Consider the following 19,135-nt stretch of genomic DNA (forward strand, 5'->3'; position numbering starts at 1 on the left):
CCATTCGGAGTGCTTTCGAGAATACAGGTGGTCCTGTAGTCGAGATGTGATGTGTAACATTGCTGGTTACACACGGCGATTTCGATTGTGGTCAATCTATCTCAGAGTACTTATCGAGTAATGGTTGATATAAGGGGTCTATGACGTGCTTAATTGTGACTGGAGATAATTTGCAACTAGAAAGAGGAGTTACGCAAACAGATAACTTAGTGTTTCTGTCTACTAGCCTTCGTTTGCGTGTATCAATGGGTGGATTGTTTTTTGAGCAGGTCTATACCGATGATTGGCAGAGATAGATCTGCAACCACGAAAATTTACGTTCAGGCAGACGTACCGTTCACCATATATGGCAATCGGTTTCCCATTTGTCACCTGTAGTCTTGAAACCAACTCGTGGAGCCTGTCGTTGGCATTAGCAGGAAGAACGCTTACTTCCGCGCCAGTGTCGATGAGGTAGCGAACTTTCGTTGTCACACCCGTGACATATAAAATGCAGCTATGCTCGCCAGGTGCGGTTTCCGTTAACGCGTGCCGGCTGGGAAGTTTCCCGAATTTTTTTCATGTCGGTGGATTTTTGTTCGGATACTCGCAAGGTTTTCTAATATTTTTAGAGGTGTTTCCATACTGGTTATGATACCAGCATCAGTCGGGGTTATCCGTTTCTCGTGGTCTAGAAACAGATCGCCTACATGAAGTGGTTCTCCGCGGGGTTTGTGACCGTTTACGGTCATTACGAAATCGAAGGAAACGTGTCAGTGAATGACACAGATACGAAATGTCATTCCGTCTCCCATGAGATTTTTCTTGGACTGAGAATACCTCGGCGTTAGAGGTCTTCGTGATTTCAAGTATGCGATCGGTAGATGCAGCCAACTCGTCCAAGGTGTTGTTTTGAAACGAGACGAGAACTGTGTGCACTTATTGAGGAAGTTTAGATAAGAGACGTTGTTTGAAAAGGCCTTCATCTAAAGTTCTCTGGCCAATAACTTCTCCCATCCTTAGCAACATATCTGTCGCAGAACCATGTTGCAGGTCGATACTATTAAGGAGTTGATCTAATCTTTGTCGATCGGTTATATCTCCGTGTCTCAGCATCGATCGTTTGAGAGTTTCGTAAGGTCCCGAAACATCACTAGTAAACATACTTGGTGGAACGCACTCGTTGAAATCTCGCGGTAGTGCTTTTACAACCGCGAGAAACTGTGCGTGTGAATCAGTGATGCCGTGCTCGTGGAAATCGGCTTCTGTGTAGCAGAACCAGGCTTCGATATTGTCCGGCCAAAAAGGCATTAGCTGAAACGAGGGTGGTGTAGGAGTCTTAATCCTAAGAAGCTTGGGAGTCTGATCAGTCATGGCAAGTTTAAAGTATAGGAATGAAGGATGAAAAAATATCCCAAATTACGAAAAATATATCGCAATGTATAAAATAAAATACAGCAAAGCAATGATTCATGAAGTTCCAGAAAATAACAGACTCACAGTATATTGTTTAGTGTACCAGATCACGTCGGGCTCACCACTGAAGATATCAACGATATTGTAGTTTGAAAACACTTTACCAGTAACACCTTCTATAATCAAATCGCGCCCACCCAGTAAAATCAAAAGTCAGAAGCGAGTAGGTTGGAAGATATATTCGATGGTTTATCAATATACAGATGAGTGACTGATCTAATCTGGCTAATGATCGCAGGAGATGTCGCGCACACCGTTCCAAACCGTGATCTGGTACGGATGCATGACCGAGCGCCTTCAGCTAAATGAATCCACTAAAATTAGTGTGGGCAGCATCCAATGTCGAACACTTACAGAGCTATTGATTTTGGGTATTTATTTATAGCTACAGAGTGTTTCAGGTAACCAGTGATAAATGTGCTAAGTAATTGGCAATGAATATAGTTTGAGAAGGCTGGAGTACAAAAATAAAATGAGAAGCAGAGATGAAAATTATTGAGGGAGGATTCGGTCTATGACATGTGGTAATGATAACAGTAGGTGGTTTAGGAGATAGCAGAAGTCTCAGCTAATCAAAGTGCGAGATATTAATCAATGGGTGAGTATGCGTTTCTAAACTTTCCTCTTAAAGCCATCCGCTGAGTGAGCTGTGGTAACTTCGGCTACGAGAACACTTCAAATAGAGTTAGCTTTTAATAAAAAATGCTGAGACAGTGCCTAGTCTTTGTTGTTTGCTGTGGAATTCTTTGAAGATGCTGATGTTCAAGTTCAAAGCTCGTGTTGGGGTGGCTAGGCGTCAAACTGTCATAGACAGTAATCAACATTTTTGTGAAGTGACAGTAAGAACGCGATAAATGCTTTATCGTCACGGCACAGTTCTAGGTATTTGAAGCGTCAAGAGAAGGTTATTGAGACATTCTACTGCATATGCCCCAGTGAATTAGATAATGATATCTTGAAATCCAATGTCCGGACTAATTTTCACTTTATTGATTTGAATGTCTATTTGCCTATATTTTCATATAGTGCAGATGCAAATATCTCGATTTCAAGATAAAAAGTAATGCTGAACCAACGAGAAAATTAGTAGAATTCGTATTACTACGCGAACTAGGAATCACCGAAATAACTCGATGTGACTAACACAGAACTAGATGAGTACAAACAAGCGCATTGTATTTAGAATTCAAAACCAGGAAGTCATCATGTACAAAGAAATCATTAGTTCACACGAACACTACAGCCACAACAGTTTAAATTGCAATCCAAGCTATTGTGATCATTTGAACGTCTTCCCCTCAGGTTCATCGAACGTCTGTCAGATTGTGCATTGGATATAGACTCTATATTATCTAGAATATGCCCATTAGTATTGGAATTACCAATTGAAATTGGAACGGACTCATCTGGGTCCTAGAAATGTATGTGATCAACATGTCTGTTTTGTATTGGAATCACTGATACCTAGAATTCGAAAGGTCGCCTTTCCAACACTATTCTCCCCGGTGAAATAATCTTGGATATTCATGTCCCTGAGTTATAAATAACGTGGCTTCATTTAAAACATATTTCTCACATTAACTAGGAGATTCGTTAGAAGTGACTCCGTGATAAGGATAAACAACAGTTGAAATGAAACCATCCGAATTGTAATCAGGGTCAAGCTCATTTGGGACTCGTGCTTCGTATTGAACGAGTTCCCCACAAGAAAAAATGCATTATGAGAACAAATAACATTTGATGTAACATCATCAGGATACGTCTAGAATAATCTCGTCGAACTCATCAGAAATTTCATTGGAGATTAGATTTCTAATCATTAATAGATTCATTCGATATATCTTCCTCATTTTTATGGAAACATTCATTAAAAATGTGTGAATCACTGGGAAAACTGATATATGGTGAACTAACATGAGTAATCTGATGAGTTGATTCGCTAGGAACTTCTGTTTTACAATTAGTCTGAGGGTCCTTAAAAGCACTGGTATTCATTGTGTTGCTCCCAATAATTGTCAATATGAGTTTCTCAAGCTTTCTAGACAAATATAAGAGCTATGCGAGGCTGACAGGGTTCATTTATTTGTGGACTGCTATGTGGCTCTATACTGCAATTCCGAAATCAGGGATAAAGATAAATGATTATTATTATTATTATTATTATTCACAAACACCTTATGGGTACATAAGTGCTGTGAAGAAACCTGATTTCGGGTTTCTTCAAAAATGCAATAATACACAATTTTCAATAATGTTAGCATTACATATGCCATGTTTGAGAAAGGAAGGAAAAGGAAAATGAAATATTAATAATAGAATAGTAATAATAATAATAATTATAGTAATAATAAATCAGGTTCTGCGTAATTGGCAAGAATTTTGAATTGATTTTGAAGGAGGAAAGGAAGAAACTAAGGAAATAGAAATAAAGGAGATGCGGAATACGTAAATATCTTAACGCAGAACAAGAATAAACAGCTATGTATGTATCGCAAAATGAGTAATAAAATTAAGATAAAACAAAATAAATTAATAAGTAAATAACTTATTATTGCGGTAAGATATGACGTTAGAATAAGTGTTTGTGCGTGCAGTCATAGTTTAGGGTGATGCTATGAAAGTTTCAATTAAGTGCAAAAGATAATCAATGTATATGAGGTGTATATACATAGTGAAGATAAAACGAGTCTGATAAGTTGAATTCAGCGTAACACAAGTTATTGTCTTAATCCAAAGCTTCGTAATCTTAAGAATAATATTTATTTAGAAGGAAAAAGAAAGAGGGAAAAGAAATGAACACATGGTGAAAGGGTCCAACCATGATCATAATAGTGTAATGGATATAGACTTTTGAGATAAATGAATGATTTCAAAAAGTAATAATAATAATAACAATAATAGTAACAATAATAATAAACCTTTACTGCACTCGGATAAATACGTGTAGAATTATGTAACAGTATACAGAGTGAAACCGGGTTGTAGTATAAACATTAGTGCAATAATAATAATTTAGAATGATGCTATCATAGTCATAATTAATTGCAAAGAATAATTAAATACAAATTTTTATATGTTATATGTTGTGAATATTTTGAAAAAAAATTATTTGTTTAAGTGGAACATAGGGGTTTTTTGTTTTTAATTGTAGACTTTGGATAAAATATGTTTAGAAGGACAAGAAGAGATGAAATGAATATCTAATGTGTCGAAAGACCAATAATGATATTAATAACAGTAATAATTATAAATACGAACATAAGCAGACTTTGTATATTCAGATAAATATAAAATAAAGTGAAATAAACGTGAAAAGTTTCAAAGGTTTCACTTTGCTTTTCAGTCAGTTAGATAGATGACGGACCATTTTTGTATAAATCGTTGTTAAGCACGTTAATATTCAAAAGGTGACACAATCCACTTTCGGAAAGAAAGTCATCAAGAAGACTTCGGAACCGGATTATAGTTTCATTGCATCGGAGGTTCATTGGTAGTCTATTCCAGATGGTTGAGTAGCGAATAACGAAAAAATTCTGGCGTAAATTTGTGTGGGTTTTTGGAATCGCTAGAATATTTTCCTTATTGCGTAGATTGTGGGACGGTATCATAGAGTATGATGGGGTAGATAGCGAAGAGTAAGAAATACCGTTAAGAAGCCGGTAGAGAAAGATAAGGTTTAGTTTGATACGCCTGATCCAGAGAGGTTCTAGTTTGAGTTGTTGACATCTTTGGTGATAGTCTTTGTTGTCAGAATACCCCAAAACAGCTTTGGTGAACCTTCTTTGAACACCTTCAATTTTAATTAGGTCATTATACCTGCAATTACTGTAAACTAAAATACCAAATTCAAGAACTGGTAAGATACATTTTCTGTATAATAATAATCTCGATTCGGTATTATTGAAATTAATCATTATGAATTCGATGAGCTTTCTAGCTTTGGATACTTGAGATGCAATGTGTTCAGAAAAGTTCAAACTGTCGCTATATCTTAAACCCAAGTCACGAACAGTGTTGAGAGGTTTCAGTGTATGTTTGTGTATAGCCAGATTTAGGTTAAGGCAGCGGCCGATGTTAATAAATCCACTTTTGTCAACATTAAGTGGCAAATTCCACGAAATAGTCCATTCGTACAACTTGTTTATTTCTTCTTGGATTACCGTTGAAATATAGCTGTCTTTGGTGGGAGATGAGAATGAATAAACCACTTTTAGATGATCGGCAAAAAGAAAAGGTTTACCATATTGGAGGAGGGAGCAAACGTCATTGATAAAAAGGAGAAATAGTAATGGACCAATTACACTTCCTTGTGTAACCCCACTGGTTACATTCACAGGTTTGGAGTAGCAAGATCCAAAGCGGACAATTTGGCTACGTTCTTCTAAAAATGACTTGGGCCAAGATAAAAGGGGATTCTGTATTCCATATGAAGAGAGTTTTATAAGAAGAAGTTTGTGTGAAACGCTGTCGAAGGCCTTACTAAAGTCGAAGTACAGAATTATCACTGACTGACCAACATCTCTTCTCTGGGTAATTTGATCAAAAATTTCCAGGTGCGATGTGAAGCATGAGCGTTTGGTCATAAACCCGTGTTGGGATGGGCTAATCAGATTAGCCGAAAGCAAAAATGATAATAGCTGTTTGTGGATGATTTTTTCCATAGTTCTTGACAGCACGGATGTCAAATTAATTGGTCTGTAGTTAACGATATCACTGCGTGATCCGGTTTTGAATCTGGGGGTGATAAGAGATGTTTTCCATACGGATGGACAGGCCCCATATTCCATAGATAGGTTGAAAAGTTTTAAACAAAATAATGGAAATTCTCTACTACCATATTTCACAAATGGTGAGGGAATCCCGTCAGGTCCACCGTCATAGGACTTTTTCAAGGCAGTTATGGCCTGCTTGATGTTGGAGGGTACGAAATCAATTTTCGACAGGTGTCTGCATGTCAGTATTGGAAATGTATTGATACAGCTATCAGTTCCAGTGTTATAGCACTGCGAGAAATGCTGACTGAATTGTTCGCAAATAAGATCGGGGTCATCAATAATTCTTCCGTTAACTATGAAGAATTTGGTTGCGCCAAGAGAATTTGACTTCACACGCGATTTAAAAAGCCAAAGTATTGATAATTCTGGGCTTTTATTACCTAGGGCTTTATTTTCTATATTCATAGAATACTTGCGTTTAGATGAAGCACTCTTGTCAATTAACTTAAGTATACTCTGTAGTGCATACAGGTCATTAGGCTTGTGGTAACGGTGTTTTAATTTCCTCAGCTTTCTTTTAAAAGTTTTAAAATTATTCTGGCCCCTTTTTTCGTTATAAGCCACATGGCTAATAATTGGAGCAGTGCAGTCGAGGCAGTGTATCAAGTTGTGGTATAGATCAGAGATCGCAATGTCAATATTATTTGTGGTAAAATAAGTTTCCCATGGTAAACAACGAATAAGACTTTCAGTCCGTTTCCAGGTTTGTTGATCAAAATGTCTACTCTTGTACATCATTCCAGCTTTAGAATTCAATTGTATGGCGTCGAAAGAATGAATGATACACAATACTACTCTGTGATCACTCTTAAAAAACTCATGACTGATATGCACTGAGATAGAATCTATGTTGATTGTAAATAGTAAATCAAGTATATTATTCCTTCGAGTCGGTTGTCGAACCTGTTGGACCCATCCATAAAGTTCTAGTGTTTCAACTAACTTGTCATGTCGACCTGGTACCGGAGTCGAATCCCATGTAATGTTTGGCAGATTAAAATCACCTCCGATGATTTTAAAAGTATGCGGTTGGTGTGAAGCAATGGAAAAGATGTTTGTTAGTAATCTGTCAAACCTAGAGTCTGCATGGGGTGATCTGTATATGCATCCCACCAGTAGATAATTCCGAGATCCACAGTTTACAGTAACCCACGTGGAGTCATCTATGGCATCAAGGGATTTATCCTCAAATTTGCAGGCCTGAATATCCGAACGGACATAGATAAGTGTACCGCCCTCTAATCCATAACATCTATCGGTTCTAAAGAAAACATAGTTATCTATTTGCAGGGAGTGATCGGATATAGATGAATTGCACCACGTTTCCGCAATAAGTACAATAGTTGGATTTACAAGGAATAAAAGGGTTTTGAGGTGAGTAATTTTATTGGGCGGAGAGCGGGCATTGAACGAAAGGATAAGAAATTGAGAATTACCATGGTGAAGCAGGTTAGAATATAAATCACAATTGGTATTTTCATAATACTCGTAGAAACACTCAATTAAATAATATCGGAATAACAAAGTATAGCATTACTTTCAGCGAAATGAATAGTAGTATTACAAACTGACTGAATGTGTCCAATCTTACCATCTTTAAAGCATTAGGCATTACGAAATACACATGGATTACCTAAGTGAAATTTACCACATGACACACAATTATCACAATTACCATCTTCTTGACCTGCTTCTCCACTCAACAGTGAATTTTTATCTGAATCACCATGAGTACTCATTGAATTGAGATGAAGTAGTTGACAATACTTTAACCAGCAACACCTAAAATTGAATCGTACCCACCCAGTGAAATCAAAAGTCAGAAGCAAGGAGGTTCGAAGATATATTTCATAGGTTACCAATATATCGAGAAGTGGCAAGCAATCTCAGGAGAATTTGAGCACGACGTTCCCACTCTTGATCTGGTGCGGATGCATGACTGAGAGCCTCCAGCTATGTAAGTCCATTAAAACTAATGTGGTCGGCATCCAATCACAAATACTTACAAAGCTATTGATTTTAGGGATTTACTTAACTCTACAGAGAATGTAAAACCTTTTTATATCTGAGTAGTATCATTGATGAACGCGTTGGATCTGATGTAGATGTGAAGGCGTGAGTCGACAATGCAAGAGCAGCATGTCTACTGTTGAAGAACATCTGAAACTCGAAGCAATTGTCAATCAACATAAAAGTCAGAATCTTCAATACAAATATCAACACAGTCCAATTGTATGGGGCGGGAAGCTGAAGAACTACGGAAGCCATCATCCAGAAGATAAAAGAGTTTATTAACAGTTGTCTACGCAAAATACTTTGGATCCGTTTTCTAGACACTATCAGCAACAACCTACTGTGAGAGAGAACAAACCAGATTCTAGTTAAGGAAGAAATCAAAAAGATGCGCTGGAGGTGGATAGGACACATAACGAGGAAAGCACTCAACCGCGTCACAAGGCAAGCCATCACTTGGAATCCTCAAGGCCAAAGGAGGAGGGGAAGACCAAAGAAAACATTACACCGAGAGATGGAAACAGACATGGAAATAATGAACAACAAATGGATAGAGCTAGAGAGGAAGGCCCAGGAAAGAGTAGGTTGGAGAATGCTGGTCGACGGCCAATGCTCTATTGGAGGTAACAGGCGTAGGTAAGTACGTAAGTAATAGATCATTCTCTCCATAGTGGGGTAGTGATGGCCCAATCAGAAGTTTAAGCCCAACAAGTTTGTCGGTGGTAAACACTCTTCTGCTAGCTTGCTATGTTTAGTAGCGTCTGGTCGTCTTTCCTTACTATACGGGGCCATGTAGTGCAATATCATAAGAAAGGAACCAGGTGCATTGAAAATTAGGTTCATTGTAAACTTCGTGGTTCCTTTTCCATCTTTCACAACAGTTCTGGAAAAGAAAAAAGAATATGCAACTGTGGGTCAAATTTTACTTGTATGTGAGTTGAACAAAAAGCGGAATAAAAAAGATGAAATATGCACATAAAAATGCCATAGCGTAAAACGGACTTTAAAAAATGAATTTTTTCGTTTTTCTTTGAAAAAAATTAATATTTGCATATTGGCCAACATGAAAAGACGATTTGTTTTATGAGGGGAGAGATTACTACATGTGTAAGCATATTAAATTGATTGTTACATATATATATAACTCTTGGCGTTCTACAAACAGTCATAGTGGAGTGGAGGATTACCTGTTCAAACACACAAACCTTTTCAACATTCAATATAGGATAATAGGAAATATGATGCCCATACGAAATAAGGAAGTGGGTGAGCACTTAAGCTCTATTGTTTTTACTTGTACTTAGTTGTTTGAAACCAACTCGTAATTGGTCAACCTAAGTTGTCACAGTGTCTTACGTGCGGTGATCGCTTAGGTATTCTAGAAACCTTTCTATTCTTCCAGAGCGCCTTGTTTTGGGTCAGTTGTCTGATACTACTGAAATATCTTCGTGATTGTTGACTATCGGATGTGGTGTCCTAGTTTCGAAACTCCCGTCTTTCTATTGTACCGAAGGGAAATATACATAAACAGGGTTTCCCACTAAATACACAGCCTCCAGACCATCGATGCCGAAGCAATCGTTAGTTCCGTTCTTATCGATTATATAGTACCTAGGTTCAAGCTGAAGAACTTTGAACGGTCCTTCGTATGCCGCTTCGAGAGGTCGTCGAATTGAGTCGATACGTATGAAAACTTGTGTACTGTAACGTAGGGCAAGTTTAACAAAAACATCAGCTGATTTCAATCGAGTGGTAACAGGTTTAGCTGAATTCATTACGTTTGTAGGCCTTCTCGTGTACGAGTTTCGGTTCATATCCACTAAATACGATGAAGGATCCACGAATTCTCCTAGAAGTCGAACTGTCGATCCACAAACAAGCTGAGCTGCAGGGTATGCAATATCAGCTTTCATTGGATTCCGAATACCGAGTGAAAAGAGTGGAAAAGCGTGAAACGTTTGCAGCTAAGAGTGAAGCTTTGAGCTGTCTGTGAAAGCGTTCTACAAACTCTTTTGCTTGTGGGTGGTAAGCGGCTAGGAGTTCCCTACCGAATGTGTTACTCTGATTCTGTCTAGCATCCGTCTCGAGAAGAATGTCAAAAGTTGCAAGATGTCGTTGACTCATGGTCGTAAGACTTCTCCAATTGCTGAGTCGGATGCGTCTGCTGCGCTACTGATGAGTGTTTGACTGTCCCGTTCCAACGCGACGCTAATGTGGTGATTGGAAGTGGTTAAATTACTACACAAACTAGGAATCCCCGAATTAACGCAATGTAACTCACATAGAACTAGATGAACACAAACTAACGTATTGCATTTAGAAGTAAAAATCAAGTAGTCATCAAATCTGAATGAATTATTGGTTCAAAATTACACAACGGCCTTTCTAAGTCCACACTTCGAATTTCCTGAACTTTTGAAATGTGTCGTGTTTCAGACAATGATATTGTGTTATGATTCACGATGCAGACAGTATGAACATGCTGATAGGAAACTAGTATTCAACATATAGTCTGCCTATTCTGTCCTACAAACAGTTAGCCACAGGTAAAATGGGACCTGGTACGCTTATGCACAGACTCAAATTCCTACACCACCTACCATATCCAGAGGGGAATAAATGAGTGGCGACCGTTAGGAACTATTTATGGACAAATCTTGTGCTAACATTCTTATTGTATGACGATTACGTGACTATATTATACGTATATTCATTTTCTTTTCATTATAAGCTATTAATTGACCTATTGGTTACCGTTATATGATTTATTATTCTCAAGCAGTTCCCAATCTATTAATCACAGTTTCTCACAATCACAACCACTTTTCTCTTGATCTTGTTAAAATGTTATTTTTATATTTTATGGTGTGGTCTGAATATGCTTGCATATAAACCACGTATGTTTGATATAAATGATTCGCATCATGGATGCTGACATTGACATTCTGGATTTAACAGACAGGGCTAGGCGAAAAAGGACTAATCGGCACTTCAAGCTGCCGTACTGGTTTATGGATTATTAGCTTGGTCGTAAAAGTTAGTGTATCCGAATTGGCAATCATATTTCGCAATAATCGTATAGCTAAAAACATAACACCGGCACAGAACAGCGAGAAGAAAAATTTGCCACTAGTGCCAGAATGATAGAAGTATTTTTAGTATGTGGTAATAAAATAGATTTACCATAAAAGATATGATTCGAAAAGACAGTAAATTGTTACGATAAAAAAGGTGTAATCAAGTTTTGAAACTCAGGATCAATCGCGAGCAAAAGACCAAATCTTTCAACCCAGTCGAAAGTAATTCTTAGCCCTGTCACTCAAAGTCTTCAGTCACTGGTTGGGGTTATCAAGCAGACTCCGAAAAATAGTTGACATTTTCCAGCCTAGATTAGTACTATATTTTGATATAGTCGTGTGTAGTTCTCTCGCAACTGATCATCATATCAGCCCCCGTTTCAGATCCTGATAGATAGTGTTTCTGCAAACTTCCTTATCTAATTAATACCTTGGGTTTAACCTCAAAATTGACCAAGTTTCAGTCCAGAAATACCAATTCAGTAAGTCAAAGAAACTTTAGACCACCAACGTAGATGATCTGTGTCAATTGATTGGCGGCCTACTTATGATAGATCAACCAGCTAACTTGAAAGTCACTGTTAGATCCATTTTGAAGGTTTCGTGAGTGAAAATCCATCCATGCATACAGAAGTAACTTGTTCTTAGTGGTTTCTTTAAATATACATTTTGTTAGCCTTTTTGATTCTATCTGAGATAGTAATATTCGATTATGGCTTTCTCGTTTTTCTTTCGCCTTCACTGAGATTTTAGGTTTCTCCCTTAGTTGTTTTAGTTGATACTTAATCTTGCCAGCATCCATATTGATTGTTCTGCCTTTCGACTGTGCCGCTTGAGTTTACTGAGATTGTGAGTTTTGATTGTGAATTGAAGCAATTTTCCAAACCTGGAAACCCTTTGTGTTACAAAACAAAAAAATTCTATCTTTTGAACGAATTTTTGCGTGATCCATCCAGAAAGCATAGAATAACACTTTTAATGCGCTTGATCGATTACTGAGGGAACAAAAATTAGTTGAATAACTGAGCGGTAATATTTGTTTAGGTAATATGTACATTTGTATCTTTGATGAAATTTAGAACCGTTAATTTCCCAATTTTCGTGTTTTGATTTCAACTGGGCAATAGCGCGTGTTTAAGCTACCGAGACAGTTATTCTTCGGCCCGAACCTTAGTTTGGATCTTAAAGTCACACTTCAAGATTAGTACCTAACGCTGAGTAATCTTTCGTCGTATCCAGGAACTATTGCCACTTTGATAATCATACAACACAAACGAAGTTGTTACAGAAATATATTAGTATGAGAATCACAAGGAACGTGGTGGGACAACTGTTGCACGGGCCAGTCCATGACATGCAATTAAATGATCAGCATGGGTTGTATTTAGTCAGGGCCCAATGACAATTCACTTGCACTACAAAACCTTTGACTGCTATAGGAAGATGTAGAACGTGAATGTAGGTAACGTACGTGGATTGTCCGTTTGCTTGGCCCAGACGGTAATGGTGTAACCCCCTAGCTTACTTCGAAGTCGCACCTCATGGTAAATAGTTTATTTGGCTTATCCTAATGTGATAAACATGTCAACCGTCTCACATAGTGTCATTGCCCCCGAATGCCCTGGTACGACCGAGGATGAGGAGAGTCAGCTATCCTTCTCGAATCGCTTTCAAATGACCAGGTGCATACAACTACTGCCAGGGAAGTCCTACTCACTGCATTTTCGTGGAAAATGTGTTGTTTACAAAACTGAGAGGACGGAAAGCGAACGTTCGGCGCTTTAAACGGGTTGACTGGTACAAATGACTTACCTAAACGAGTTGGAAAACCCTTATTTCGAACCAGTGTTGCACATGGGCTCCAGGGTACTGAAGGAATGGCGAATGAACCTGTCGTTGACAACCGGCTACAATGGGACTGCATCTCCCAACGTCGCTCCACTGCCTTGTGGACTAGACCTTAAGGTAGAAGGCTCGTGGTGTGGCTCCTTAAGGAAACTAGTTGCTTCGGTTCGGTCACATGGGTAGTATCATAGCCCACACGCAAATCAAGTGGCTTGTGTGGTGCATAAATATTTGGTGCCCCTTTGTACTCATATTTATATGTTCAAATAAATATAAATAATCTTACAGGGATGACAGCATGTATTAATAAAATAGATTGGAAAAGTGCAGAGTGTGAGCACTGCTCCATGCACGTGCCACCGAATAATCTGCGTTGGCCACTCTTGACAATGATAATATCCAACCTTTAGTTCGGCGTTCAGTAATTTAACACCTAACGTGCAAATGACAGCCTGGTGGATTACTTGATGTAATGATTTGAAGTATTTGAATTGTATTATGAACTAGTAACCCCAGAAATAACGCAATTTAATCAAGAAGTATTAGATGAGCTTGAACGAATCTACTGTATTTGGAATTCAAAATCAAAGCAGTCATCAAAACAAAGAAATCATTGGTTCATATGAACAGCACACTTGGTCAGACTCAGTGACTTTTCACTGACACTGAACACACTGAAGTATTGTATTTCGATTAGAACTAGGATCCAAGTAATGATGAAACTATTAATAATTTTATTCATGTGCTACATGTGATCCATTTATTCAGCCAATTTACTCTCTGTTGGTAGCTTTGGTGCTGATGTAAATTATTGTTATGGTAACATTACGCATTTAGAGATATAAACGTGCCCTAATTGCTTAACCAGTGTTACTGGAACACATTGGGGGACCCCTCATTTTGTAATTCTTCGTCAAAAAAGACTATCTCATCTCCCTGCTGTAATTCAACGGGTGAGTCAGCTGATGGAACATCAGTCTCTAACAATGCAAACAATGAGAGCGCTGTCTCTGAAAAATTGTTTATAACGAAGCTAAATAAGATTGGATGAGGAAAACAGCCCTAACAAACACCCTGATATCGTCAATTCCGACTGCGGTTTCCCATAATATCTGAGCAGATCAAGTGTTTATGTGAAGAGACTGTAGTGACCTACTTTCGTGACGAGAACGCGATGGGTATAATGGAAATAATTATTATCATAACCAAGTATATCAGTGATTGTTTTACTGTACGTTTTTTGCTAAATGTGCCAAGCGCACTTTTCCTTCCGTTGCCTTTGACCTTGCATGAACTCACTTCTGCTCGACAGTTTTGCTTGTAATATTTGGCACTTCTCGGTATTCTTTCGATACCAGAAGTTCGCCAACAAATAAATCTTATCTGCACCATTAACAGCTTTCTGGCTTTTGGCCCACCAAGGGATCCAAGTCGATATCTGGCACGTAATCTTACTGTAGTGGTGATCATTATCAATCGCAACTCGACGCCATCTACAAGACTACGCAAGGTTGTGTACTGTATAGTACTTGTTCTATGAGGCATTTAAAAAAATATGGTATATAGTCCCGAGAAATTCATTTTCTTGACACAATAACATTACGCACGAACACCTATGTTTGTTCTATTTACACAACTTTCTGTGTAAGCTCCAAACACTCAGTATTTATCCATCATAATTTCCAATATTACATGACTTGAAAGCCCAAACAATCAAATGTGTCATTTACCTTAATATTAAAACCAGAGTTTTTTTTTAATATCCATTCGAGTATTATAAAATACTGAAATCCGTTAACACACAATACAACACAACAAAATACTACACTACATTATATAGTACTGAAGATAGTTTTAATGCCGCAACGTCGATTCGAAAATATCTAATCCTCATCACTTTTGTGCACTAAAATTGTCTTCAATATTCAACTCCTGCAAAACAGTCTAGTTGGTTTTCTGTGGTTAGAGATTCCTTAGCATGGTTATTTATATGATCGCGTTGCAAATCTCACTCGAAAACTCGCTTTACCCATGCTTGTGGCCAGGAGTGGCCCTATGGGGGTTCCAGGAGGAGATTATAGTCGATTAAATCATGGGATGGCTTCAGCATTGCACAAGTACAGCCCATTTTGTTAACCAGACTTTCGTATGACACCCTGTTGACTGATTTATAGTGTAAATGAATGAGACAGCTACCGAATCGTCCATTTCTTCTGACCTGTCTATATAGTACTCCATTTTTTTTAGTTTTCGTCATTGCCAGCTGATAACAACAAATAACGAATTCTAAACCTGAGTTTGGTACTGTAAGGATTCAGACCAGGTTTTAACCTGAGTACCATATGCGCGAAACGGAAGTTCATAGAACAACAATTTGTCTAAAAAGCGGTTCTTCACCGACGAACGAACATAAATTAGTTATCAACCTCAACTCATGAGGTATATGTGGCGATTAGCACGTCTGTAGGATTGTAAAGTAAAAGGCTTTCTGAAAAATGACATGTAGAACAAGTACGAAATATAATAGTGTAAATGACGGTTGATAGCTGTGTATAAGGTTTAAAACAGGTTATTAGCGAGCAAAAATGGAACCAATTACAAAAAAAACAAAGACTCAGCACTACTCAGAACTGGCAGTAGCTTTTATGCGGAGCGAAAGGTGATTTTAATAAAAAAAATACAGTAAAAAGAGATTAAGATGGTGAATGCGAAGATAGGAAAAGCTGAAAATTAGCGGGCAGAGAGTTCTTCATTCTTTATATAAGCCAAGTAATGCGTAAATTACAGGTAACAAATCACAGTACAGATAACAGACGCACATACAGATCAAGCGCACGAAAAATAATACACGGATATAGTCTACAAGACCACAGATAACTCGAGCACTCAGGAAGGTCATAGAACTATTGACTATGATAAAATGACTGATTTAAAAATAATAATAATATATTCCGAAAATAATAACTACAGGATTCACATCAGTTTACAGGCATGATCAATTTGATATAAATAGCAACATTAGATGTAGAGAACAAACTTGTGATAGAAGATTGTTTCAAGTTTGCTAGTTCAGTAGTGGTTAAGCAGTCTATTTATGACATGTATCACGGCAATCCAATGCACCATCAGGGAACTTTTAGTTTTTTCTTAAGTGGATAGCCTGATGATTTATGAACGTTGTTCTTTAGGGTTATTTCCCGTGCCAGAACGAGTCATTGATAATTATCTACAACTAGAGAAAGTAAAATGAAAACAGAGCACGGAACAACAAAACAATGATTGCCAAAATATGTCTATCAGGTTTACCACTGTTCATGTTAGATATTATTCAAACGAGTTAGAGTTTCTGGTGACAGTGTTAATGTAAAGTGACAACAGGTAAGTGGTTGAACATTTAAAGTTCCTATAATCTCACTTGTGGAGTAAGATACACTTACAGGCGCTAGAGCAGTTAATGCATTTTCAGAGGAGCGGTATGCATCAATGCAGCGAACAAACAATGGGAGAGATTTTATCGTACGGATAGATTGTGGTAGATTATTCCAGAGTTTAGAAAACTTACAGGTAAAGTAATTCATATAGAGAAAATATCTAGAATATGTTTGTCTCACCAGCGACAAGCAGTTACGAATGTCGTAATGAGACGTTTCTGCATATTGAATCGCTTGATTGGATGTGAAGGATAGTTAGTTAAGTATTTTGAAAAAGATAATACTTAGTTTGAGTTTCCTCTTCCATAAAGGATCGAGCCCAAGTTTATTACACCTAGATTTATAAGTCAAGGTACAATCAGTTCCAAGAATACGAAGTATTAATCGTCTCTGTACTGATTCCAGCTTTAATTTATCCATTATGCGCGCGCTACTTAGAATAAACGCGCAGTATTCGAAGAGTGGTCGAACACAAACGAACACAAACTTTGTGCATTAAAATACGTGATTCGTTTTTATAAAGGTTCCGAGTTATGTAACCTATAAGGCGTTGAGACTTGGAAGTTTGTTTCATTATATGTTCGGTAAACGACAAGTCGTAGGAGTATACAAGTCCTAAGTCTACTACTGTGTGTAACCTAGATAACACCTCTCAATTTATGGTAGGATCCATGTTGAATGATGTATCACCGAAGCATATCCATCCACATTTAGCTGTATTAAGCTCCAGCTTCCATTTTGAGCACCACTGTGTTACCTTGTTAAGCTCTGTGCTGATGCAATTTTGAATATTGCTCAGCTCATGTGGAGAAAATGAATACATGACTTCACGATCGTCTGCGTACAAAAGGGGCTTACCCACACAAAAACACTTACAAATATCATTGATAAAAACTAAAAAGAGCAAAGTTCCTAAGACACTACCTTGTATTACACCACTTCCAACAGGGACAGCGTTCGACAGTGAAGAGTTAATTTTAACTATTTGATGTCGTTTGCTGTGGAAAGAATCAAACCAAGTAAACAAAAGGTTTCGGACTTCATAAGATGGGAGTTTACCTATGAGACGTTGGTGGTTGATCATGTCAAAGGCTTTAGAAATGTCTATGTATAGCACTAATACTAGATATCCTTTGGTACGAAGAGAATAAACCAAATTAAAGAAGTCAAAGTGACATGTCATACAAGATTGATTTTTGAGAAATTCATGTTGCGTGTCGTTGATAAATTTTTCAGTCAGTAAATAGTTGGATAGTTTGTCACTAATAATTTTTTCCACAATCCTGGAAATAACTGGAGTCATATTTATGGGCTGATAATTGTTCATGTTAGTCATATCTTCAGATAAACCTGTACGTTTTAATCGGTGCACAGGAATCTAGAAAAGAGTTAACAATCAAATAGAATATGCTGAAGGCATCTATGAGACTATTACATGAGAAGAATTCATCCCAGTCTGAGAGTTTGATGAATGAGCGCAAGAGGTCCCAGTCAGCATGCTTTTAGTCTCTATATTGGCAGATTTTTTGAATTGGTCGGTTATGAGAGGGATAGATAGGGAGAGCACAAGCTACTATCTTATGATCACTGCTTTCAAACTCCTTGTATACTTGTGCTAATAGTGGGATGACATCTCCACTAAATATTAGATCAAGTATATTATCACGCCTTGTTGGGGTACGAACTTACTGTGACCAGCCGTGCATGTTAAGGATTGCCGAAAAGCCATCATTACTAGACTGACAAATACCGGTACTCCAGTCAATCCCAGGATAATTCAAATCTCCAGTGATAACCTTAGCACTGAAGTTTAGAGCGGGTGCATGTTTAAATGCATTGATAATAAGATCGTTCACATTATCCGAACTATCAGGAGCTCTGCATATACATCCTAGGAGTAGATTATGATTCAGGGTGTTGATTGATATCCAGACCGATTGTGGTAAGCTATTCAAGACACTGTCTTCAACTTTGTTAGTTGTTAGGGTATCTAAAGCAAATATAAGACAACCACCTCCTCGCTTAGTTTCTCTGTCACAGCGATAGAGTCGATAGTCGTTGATATTTAATTCTGAATCGGATACTGCTGGATAGCACCACGTTTCAGTGATAAGTATAAAAGAAGGCTTGGTTAGAAAAGTTAAGGTTCTCAAGGCTGACATTTTGTTCAGAAGTGAACGTGCGTTAGTAAGTTATAAGTTTCTAAAGGGAGTATGGAGTGTAATAAAACCGAGAGCATCCCTATCGATGGTATGTGTTTTAGATTTGCCTAGACTATGTTTTAATATGTTTGGCTGATCGTATGGGTTATGGCTTGAAAAAACTGTAGTGCTAGTGTAACCAGGGATTTCTGAAGGCTAAAAATATCATTACCTTGATAAGGTGGATTGATTTGTTGAAATTGTCTTGGTGGACAGTTAAAACAAGCATCTGCTAGTTGGGGTTGAGTTAATGGTGCATAACCTAGTATTCCATCTTCCCTATTGTGAAAGTGATGAGAAGAGTTACATCTTGCAGGTTTAATATTTAAAACGTTTGA

The sequence above is a fragment of the Schistosoma mansoni genome, assembly GCF_000237925.1.
Source record: "Schistosoma mansoni, WGS project CABG00000000 data, supercontig 0251, strain Puerto Rico, whole genome shotgun sequence".
In the NCBI taxonomy this organism is placed as follows: domain Eukaryota; kingdom Metazoa; phylum Platyhelminthes; class Trematoda; order Strigeidida; family Schistosomatidae; genus Schistosoma; species Schistosoma mansoni.